Here is a 7,742-nt window from a genome sequence, read left to right as displayed (position 1 = left end):
ATGGGCCATAATAACCAACTACATTGTATATTGACAAAATAAAAATTAAAAAAAAAAAAAAAACAACCAATGCAACAGAAACAACTTCAAGATCACATATTAAAGACAATTTCCCTGAAGTGAAAAAATACCTCCAGTTTAAAAGGTTTTACTGTGGACTTAGTGAAAGTTCATAGACGTTTAAATCCACTGAATATTAAGCCTAAAAAAATACCCTTCCTCAAATCTCGGAAAAAAGACATAGATTCCCTACAAAAGAAAACATGCCAATGGAATTTGTCTACGTGATTTTCAGGGAGCATAGTTATTCTACAATTCCTAAATTCTATTATCTGCCCAAACTGTCAGTAATAAGTGAAGGCAGTGAGAGGATATTCTCAGCTGGGAAAGGGCTGGAGATTACCGATGTTCTCTCTGAGACTAACCAAGAATGTGGAAATTGAGGAACACAAACATTTGAAATAACACTGTTTCTAAGAAGAATGTAAATAATATCACTCTTAAAACAAGGGATCCGATTGTATGAGAACAAACAATTCAATGATTACAGACTGGGATGAAAATCTCAAAGTACAATAACAAAACTGAGAGGGAGGGGTGGTGTGTGTGGGAAGCCAAGAAGGGAAAGTGTGGTCATTTCTTATTTGTACATAGGGGCGAATCGATGGGTTGTTTCATTCTTGATGTTAATAATTTGAGAAACATATGTTTAGAATATAGGTTTTAAACATGCATCATTGTCATTTAAGAATTTGATAGCAACTGTCGGAGGAACTTAAAACGGGTACCATACCTTCCAAATTCCTGGGGTGAGATGAGGGGAAGAAATCAAAGAAAAACTCAGACCATATAGCAAAACTTGCCCCCAACCACTTCCAAAAATAGGGAGAACAAAGAAAACAAAAAAACATTAAACTAAGAGAACAGAATAAATAACAAAATAATCAGTTTTTGTAAATATACATATTTATGAAAGCCTGAAAGTATATATACCAAAACATAGTTGTTTCTGCATGGTAGGTTTAGAGTAACTTTGAGTGGTTTTTTTTTTGCATAACTAAATTTTTTTTTATTTTCTGACAGTGATTACATATGATGTATGTGACTGAAAATAAAACATAAACCTAAAATTCCTCTTCATTCATCTGCATGAACACTGATCATGAGACCACTCATTAGAACTAGAAATGACCAGCATAGCTGCAGTGGCTGAGATTGACATTTGCTGTGATTATTCAACTTGTTTCTCTAATTTGACTCATTTCCCAAAACAGGATGCACAGGTGTCTCTCATTTATTTAGTCACAGCACTAATTACTCTTTCAATTGTGCTCTTCCCTGCTCTTCTCAGCATGACCACTGCAGTGACAGGAAGGCACCCTTGGACGATGGCTTGTAAGAGAGAATGGGACCTTGGCTTACAGCCACATAAGCCAGAGTCCTGCACCAAAGGGTCAGTCCCTATAAGGCTGTGAGGGTTTACTGGTGACATTCCAATACCATAACACCATACACTTCTATCTATACTTCAGTCTCAGCCCTCATACCTGCCTCTATCACAAACCTCAAACTCCAGCCATACTGAGCAAGTCATTTCTGGAATCTTGCTGCCATACCTAGAATTGCTTTTTCTTGCTCAGTCTAACTTCTGGAGTCCCCTGCTTCCTGACCTCTGAACCTTCCCCCTTCCAGGAGAAGTTAGGGGCCCCTTCTAATGTCCTTTGCACACTCTGCCTATCCCCTTATTTATCTCACGTTGTTCTGACTACTTAGTAATCTGTCTCCCCTAGAAAATGTACAACTCACTAAAGAAAACAAGGAATTTTTGCTGGCAGGGATGTGTAGTATTTGCCTTCCAGCATTAGCATGGTGCCTGAAAAAGAGAAGACACTGAACAGATAGTTACTGTGTGGTGGTTCTTTTTTGTGTGTGTATATAATTCTCTGAGCTGATTCACTTCAGCTCCCAGCCCCTCCTTTCCTTGCTCACATCTCTTTTTCTTGGGGTGAGACACCCTAGGGTCAAAGAGACAGCGTTTGCCAGAAGCTCACTCACTGAGCTACTGAGCTGCACAGAGTCGTCATCCTCTCCCCGTGCACAGCTGAAATTTTTCTGCAACAAAATAAGTTGGCAAAGGCTCAATGGCAAGTTCACTGTGCTCTGCGGCTCCCACTTCCCTGAAGATCCTAGCATGTCTGGTGCTTTCTTCTCATCTACCACCTACACTAAGTCCCACTGCCCTATGGGTAGAAGCTAACACCAAGCTTGTTCAGCTTCCCGTATCAAGATCTCAAGTGTGTCACTTCCGAAAGAGAAGAGAGATGTTCACAAATAGCTGATGTTGATATGGAAATTCCTAACTTGGGGAATTACCCCACCCACACCTATCTTTCAGAATATGAATAAGTAATGATTATTTTGTTTTACAAATTTACAAATGAAGGCCAAGAAGGAATGTTCCATTTTCAGGACAGGTCAAGGGAGTGTTAAATATGGTAGGACTTGACTTAGAGTTAATAAAGCATTAGACACTAAGGAGTTCAAGAGACACTGCAAAGAACCGGAATTTATGTACTTCATTCTCCTCCAGCCTCCCCTCTGATCCCTGGCCCTTTTAACCTCTGCTGCATAACCTATACTCCAATCCCACTGCACTCAGTGTCCAAACTCGCCAGGCACCGAGCCTCTGGGGTGTGCATGTGTGTGTCCTATCCCTTCAATACATCCCGCAAACCAATAACTGTTTTTCAGATGTAGCCCAAATGCCACATCTTCTGCAAAGCACTCCCTAATTATTTTGCCCATAGTTAGAAATATAAAGAGTACTATGGCAGAAGCTTAGTACTTATGTCACTGTGTATTATAATTATCTATTTATTCATCTCCACTTATGTATTTATTCAATAAACAGTGATTGAGCATCAGGCCAGAGTCAGTGAGCTCTTTGAGGACCTGGTCTGTGTCTGTCATCCCTATTGCCTTAGACCTCAACACTGCACCTGGCATAGGTTATGCACACAATATCTCTTTGGTGCATGAAAACAATGATGGAAAGATACCAGCTCTTTGATATTTGGGAATGACTACACTCATTTTATAGTAAAGAGATGGCTGCCTTTGTATCTAAGACATGTGGAAAAGTCACTACAATTTTTTCCTTCCCTTCCCCTCCCCCTGCTTCTTCTTTTTAGTAGATTATGCTTACTGTCAGGAAGTTCTTCTCACATTTAATCTGAATCACATCTCCCATAATTCGAGCCTCCTCTGGATTCTCCCTTTCTTTGAAATTGTAAATGTTGCTCTTTGTCACTCTTCATATATTTGAAAATTATTTTAACATTTTCATAGTCAGTCCCACTTCCAAAAAATGTGGTGTGAGAAACTCAATTAATTTTTTATGCTCATAGAGACCAGTTTTCAAATATGGATTTCTTCTTAAAACACTTTCTCCTGTGTAATGTTGAAGGTCTTTGCATCATGCTGCAGTTGTGGGGCCAGAAACTTCCCAGCCCTGGCGAAGGTACAGCCATCACTAAAGAAAGAGGAACTTCCCAGGTCTGTCAAGAGTACACATCCACTGCCTTTATGTCCTTTACCTATCATGCAATGCTCCTGATGTGGCTCAAACAGGACCCCTGTCATCTCACCCACAAATCTGGCTTTCCCTCCCTTTCCATTTGTGTACGTGATGCGTGACTCTCCACTGCAACCATGTTTCCCTACCCTCCTAATACCACAAGGTGTCTGAGATTGGTTTTCCAATGAATTGTCTTCCGTCACTATTTAGGAGACTAGATATAAAGCTACTTTGTCCTAAGTCACAAGTACAATGTCAAGTAGTACCTGGCAAAGGATTTTCAGGAACTATGAAGTCTCCCACAACCTAGTGTGACATACTAAATGCTCTCTCCCTTTATCTTGCTATTCTGAGGACGGCGAGCCAGCTTCCCTTTAAAGTTTGTGCCAAATCTTCCAGTCATGCCATGCTGTTCACTACCTTAGGGAATGATTAGATAGTTGACAATCTCCCTCCGCAAGGAAGACGGAGAACACTAGGAATGCAACATGAATGAGGGTGTCAGGTTAGGCTAAAGAGGAACAGGAAGTGGCACAAATGGAGGGCCACCTCTGTCTATACTCCTTAAAACCACCTCAGAATGTAAGGAGACTATTATTTATTCTGATGTTGCAAATTAGTTAAATAAAAATTGGTAGGATGATCAGAACGTGGTGACAGTCCCACGGCCAGAGAGTGACAGCACAGAAGTTTGAACTCAGCTCTGATTCTGAAGCCACACTAGCATTTTCCTTCTGTGGAAGATAATTAAACATCAGGACAGGTTATCAAAGAAAGCTGGACACCACTATTTTCTTGAAGGCTTAAAAACAGGCCCATTTTTATGTTACGCATGGTTTTACCTACAGTCAGGAGCACGGACAATACAATCTTTCAAAGTTCTTTTTGGGTCTATGATTTTTATTATAGAATCATCTTCATGACTTGAGGAAGAAAGAGCCTTATGCTTCAGAAATTTTATTCATGCCATCTCCATTTGAAATTTTCAGCACTGTAGATTAAGATACAAGACCATGAAACCAAGCAGGTCCCTAGTCATTGCTGGTCTGGGACCAGTAATCCATATCATACACAGCTCTGCTTTTGCACATGTGTCCCTGTCTGTGCCCTGGGTCTCAAGGTATTGATTCAGAACACTTAGAAGCAGGAAGACCAGGCAAGCTGTCCCAATATGCTTTCTTTACCCTTATTCCACTGTTTAGTCACCTCCTGCAGGGGAGGCAATACAACTGTTATTCACTTAATTAATAATGCACTATTTATGTAAAGACAGAAGTCTTGGAGCATGAGACTTTAGATTTAAAGGTACTGAAATCACCAGGGATAGCAGATCACACAGGAAACAAATCAAAGAAACGTTGTGAAATGTAAAAGGACAGAAACAAAAAGTAGCAAGCAAGTCCTGTTTTCACAACAATTTAAAGTTCTTCCCCTTTGAAAGTGGATCTCTTCACCCAGTATCTGATGAAATGTAGTCAGTGACACATTATGTGCAAGCTAATAATCACTTACTATCCATAGTTTCTGCAGTTGCTATTTAGTTTTAATAATACCTTTATTTTTGTAATTTTTATGTAATTAACAAGTGCTTTTGTTTGAATATCCCCCCAAACTCATCGAAGCTTGATCCCCATTGTAACAGTATTATTAGGGTGGGAAATCAGACTATGGTATTTGAAAGATGGGGCCTTTAGGAGGTGATTGGATCATGTGGACTCTGTCCTCATGAATGAATTAATCCATTCATGAGTTAATGGATTTATGGTCCAATGGGTTATCAGTGAGTAGACTGGGAGCTTTATAAGAAAGCATGTGGAAGCTGTCTTGCTCAGCCCTCGCTATGTGATACCCTGTACCACCTCAAGACTCTGCTGAGAGTCCCTATAAAGAAGGCCCTTCTCAGATGTACCCCCTGGACCTTGGACTTCCCAGCCTCTCAAACTGTAAGACATAAATTTAATTTTCTTATTAATTATCCAGTTTCAGGTATTCTGTTACAAGCAAGAGAAAACTGACTAATAAAACAAGGTAGTGAGTTTATATATTTTTTTGGATTCTAATGCTGAATGACTAAAAAGCTACTCTTTAAAGAAGAAAATATCTTTTGATAAAGATAATGTTTTCTCCTCAAAATGTTAAGATATAAAATTTTAGATTATGAGAAAGAGAGGAATTTGGTTGCTGCTGTTGTGGCTGTTTTTGCCTTTTCTGATGGGATTTCTACTTGAAGGAGCCCAGAGTCCACTGAATAAAGGCAGCCAATTAACTACTGGTTAGGTATTTCACCAGGTTCTACTTTGCACACAGAAAGTCATTTCTACCCATGGAGCGCGGCCTCCCTAGGCTAGAGGTCAGCCTGCTGCTTTGGAATTGACAAGACAGAGAAGGCTTCATTCCCTAACAATTTCCTAACAACTTCGTGTTCTTGCTATTTAACATAAACAGAGAGAATTCTTTCAAAACCCAAATTCACTTTAATCAACACACTGTACTAAGTTGATCATATCAGTACATTGACACTGATACTCAAATCTTACTGGGAAAATAAAGAATGAGAAGCTTCTCATCTCTAAAATTAAACAAAGGTCTTGGCTTCCCTTCTGTCCAGCTTCGCTAAGGACCCCAATTATAAAGAAAGAAAGGGGAAAATGCACAAGCTGACACTTTTCCAAACATACCTGAGAAGGAAAAATGATAATTCCTTGATGCCAGTGGAGGGTGGGGTGGGAGTTGGGGCCAGGGGGAGAGGCTGATTAAAATCAGTGCCTTTATCACATTTCTTTTAAAAAACTAAACAAAGCTCTGGTGTCTGACCTGCATCTTCCCGCTGTAGCTGTAGCTTTGAGGAGTGGTGTTGATAGCTGGCCTTGCTGCTGTCTCTGTAGCCTGTGCAAGCAGAGCCTGATGGAATGATGCATCAGTGATTTTTGTTCTTGCTTTTCTGATGGGTCCCTGAGGGTGATTCTGAGTAATTGTGCCTTGGTTCCCGCAGCTCTGATAGGCCATTCCTCTCGTCCCTTCCCATGTACTCACTTCAGCACAGGGGGTCTGCTTCTGTAGTAGGTGGTTTGCAGCCCTCTGCCCCATTCTGGGCCCCTCCAAGGCATATTTTCACATTTTTATCATTTCATTTGGGCACAGGTGTGAAGAGCAGCTAGACACAGATGAAATGGCATTTCTGAATAAAAGAATGTGCTACCTGGAAGGCATGACCAGTATTTAACTTGCCGCCTGTGTTCAATAGACTGTGAGCTCCTCAAGGGCAGGGACCATGTCTCATTTGTCTTTGTATCCTCGTTGATGAATACACAGTCATTTGTTCATTCATTTATTCAACAAATATTTACTGAGAGCTGGAGGTACAAGGCACGTAAAGCACAAGCTTCAGCAAAGAATTAGCCATTTCATTTGTCCCACAGGCTGGACTGCTGTGGAATAAACAAGTTCCTAATACGTTACAAGATACACAAATATACAGTCAAAATAAATAATACAGAAGCTGAGCTATCTTACTCATAGGCTCATTGATGTCAAAGATGAATGAGACCTGCTTTTATAGATGAGGAAATCAGCTCTCAGAGCTGACCAATCCTTGACCTTGAGTTCTCTTCATCTTGAGCAGGGTGATCCCTGGAAGATAAAGTATTTCAAGTAGAAATTTCTTTTGCTGTCTGGATCCTTCCTGCCCTCACAACCTAATTTTGTCATACACACATGTATATATAAATTTTTGTTTTTAATATTTTAATTTCTAAAAGTTTATGTAATTCGAGGGTCTCTAGACCACGATTTAAATAAAGATTATGAACCCAAATTCCTGCAGGAGCTGGATGTAAAACAATTCAAGTAAAGCCGGGGGAAAGGATGAGGGTGAGGACAGAGCAAACTGGAAACACGTTCTCTGGTTACAGTTATCTACTCCAAATGTACAGCTTAAAACAATCATTTTACTTTGTTTCTCTTTTGTGGTTCAGGAATTCATGAAGGGCTCAATGGTGGCTCATCTCTGGTTCATGTGACATCCCCTTGTGGGGAGGGAGGACCCATTTCCAAGATAGCTTCTTCATTCACTGTCTGGTGCCCTGGTGCTCCTTGGCCTTTCTGTCTTCCTCTGAATGGTGTCTCTTCCTCTAGGGCCTCTTCATGTGGCTTGGCCTTCTCATAG

The sequence above is a fragment of the Galeopterus variegatus genome, unplaced genomic scaffold (genome assembly GCF_000696425.1).
Source record: "Galeopterus variegatus unplaced genomic scaffold, G_variegatus-3.0.2 Scaffold5598, whole genome shotgun sequence".
Lineage (NCBI taxonomy): Eukaryota > Metazoa > Chordata > Mammalia > Dermoptera > Cynocephalidae > Galeopterus > Galeopterus variegatus.
This window is presented reverse-complemented; position numbering follows the sequence as displayed.